Source organism: Schistocerca gregaria, unplaced genomic scaffold, assembly GCF_023897955.1.
Source record: "Schistocerca gregaria isolate iqSchGreg1 unplaced genomic scaffold, iqSchGreg1.2 ptg001111l, whole genome shotgun sequence".
NCBI classification, from domain to species: domain Eukaryota; kingdom Metazoa; phylum Arthropoda; class Insecta; order Orthoptera; family Acrididae; genus Schistocerca; species Schistocerca gregaria.
In genome coordinates this window covers 20,001-22,500 of record NW_026062448.1, presented here as the reverse complement: position 1 = coordinate 22,500, position 2,500 = coordinate 20,001, and positions in this window count along the sequence as shown.

The following is a 2,500-nucleotide window of genomic DNA, read 5'->3' as shown; positions in this document are numbered from 1 at the left end:
ACAGTGGTCCACCCAGTATCAACACAGGACGCAACGCCACGCCACAACACAAAAGGTACAAGTAATAAAATACCCTTTGGCCACACTCCTTATAAAGGCATCGAACCAACCCACCACCTGACACCAGCCAAACGTACATCCTGATTTGACACATCTCTGGCAACCTAACCCACGTTGGCCCTTAACCTAACCCACGTTGGCCCTTAACCTAACCCACGTTGGCCCTTAACCTAACCCACGTTGGCCCTTAACCTAACCCACGTTGGCCCTTAACCTAACCCACGTTGGCCCTTAACCTAACCCACGTTGGCCCTTAACCTAACCCACGTTGGCCCTTAACCTAACCCACGTTGGCCCTTAACCTAACCCACGTTGGCCCTTAACCTAACCCACGTTGGCCCTTAACCTAACCCACGTTGGCCCTTAACCTAACCCACGTTGGCCCTTAACCTAACCCACGTTGGCCCTTAACCTAACCCACGTTGGCCCTTAACCTAACCCACGTTGGCCCTTAACCTAACCCACGTTGGCCCCTTAACCTAACCCACGTTGGCCCTTAACCTAACCCACGTTGGCCCCTTAACCTAACCCACGTTGGCACCTTAACCTAAGTTACGCTGCACCTTAACCCAAGTTACGCTGCACCTTAACCCAAGTTACGCTGCACCTTAACCCAAGTTACGCTGCACCTTAACCCAAGTTACGCTGCACCTTAACCCAAGTTACGCTGCACCTTAACCCAAGTTACGCTGCACCTTAACCCAAGTTACGCTGCACCTTAACCCAAGTTACGCTGCACCTTAACCCAAGTTACGCTGCACCTTAACCCAAGTTACGCTGCACCTTAACCCAAGTTACGCTGCACCTTAACCCAAGTTACGCTGCACCTTAACCCAAGTTACGCTGCACCTTAACCCAAGTTACGCTGCACCTTAACCCAAGTTACGCTGCACCTTAACCTAACTTACGCTGCACCTTAACCTAACTTACGCTGCACCTTAACCTAACTTACGCTGCACCTTAACCTAACTTACGCTGCACCTTAACCTAACTTACGCTGCACCTTAACCTAACTTACGCTGCACCTTAACCTAACTTACACTGCACCTTAACTGTCACATGTAACGTCACAGGAATGTAGCTTTGCCTAACAGCAACCCTCTGAACATAGTTCACTGCTTGGATCCTCTGGTGTCATGTGTATTTCTTGATGCCATGGTGCGTACCCTCACATAAAGGTCTTTCGAGTGTTGCGTACTTTCTACACAGTCCCGCTAACCACTGGAAGGGTGTACCGCTACAGAACGAATATCGCCCTCCCCTCCTGCCCTTCCAAGCTGGTCGGTCAGGCGTTTGTTTGTGAAATGAGCCTTGCAGCTGTTCAGTTGCATTCGGTTGTCGATGCAGTCAGTGTACGTTGTGGTACGGCCTGTGTGGACTGTCCGCTGATGTACGCGTAACCCACACTGATCATCCGTCGTTACGTACTGAGTGACATAATGTGGCACATGCTTGACCGTACACCGGCTGCGCCCTACAATGGCGAATCATAAGGGCCATATGTTGTGCACGATGCTACTTGTCTCGTCTCCCCATTACAGCGAGATTGCACTGTTGTACGCCGTACAGACATGTGGTAGGTAGGTACGGACGAAAGTATTGCATGTTGGCCCCCCCCCCCCCCCCCCTCCTCCCTCTGCCGGGAATCAGCGTGAGCCGTCTGTTGATGTAGCGACGAGGGTTTTCCTATTTAATCGTATTGCCCCACACAACATGATAGCACGGTGGACCGCGTTCCACATCTGCGACATGCTACAGAGGCCGGTTGACAGTCGACCGCGCAAGGGACATTGCACACGTGCGCGGACCATCTTCCACGTGTTCTCTCGTGTACATGCCGCAGTGTGTATGTGGGCTGATGTAGCGTGTCGTGACACATAACATGCAGGCATGCCAGAATCGTAGATTTCGCAAATGTAGATTGACGTATACGTTTGCTGCCAAAGATCCGCAAATGAACTGGAAATCAGTTGTTGAGCGGTTGTTCGCGCTGCAGGTGCATCGGTGATAGCGACGATCGGTACATCTATGAACCGGTTGTTTCGGCGGTACCCGCCATGCCCCCGAACCTGAGTTGGCCATGTGGGTATGAAGCGATACGAGGCTGTGGCTTGGCGGGACAGTCCCCGGCCGGTGAGGGGGGGCCGCCCGGCGTGCTGGCCGCGCGCTGCGTGAGCGCACGCACTACAGCCGGCTGGTGGGGGGCGCCCAGTGGCAGGAGCGCCGGCCGACGGGCCCGGCTGGCGTCCCAGCTATGCGCCGGCGCACCCTGCGCGCGGCGCCAGGCGGCCAAAGTGGGTTCTGCCGAGCCCGGTGCGAAGCGCGGTGGACATCTGCAGTGTGCTGGTCCGATTGCGGACTGTGTGCGTTGAGGATGCGCCGCCGCCCGGCACTCGGCGTCGCGACGCCGTCTGCTGCTCGGTCGCCCCCAGCGGTTCTC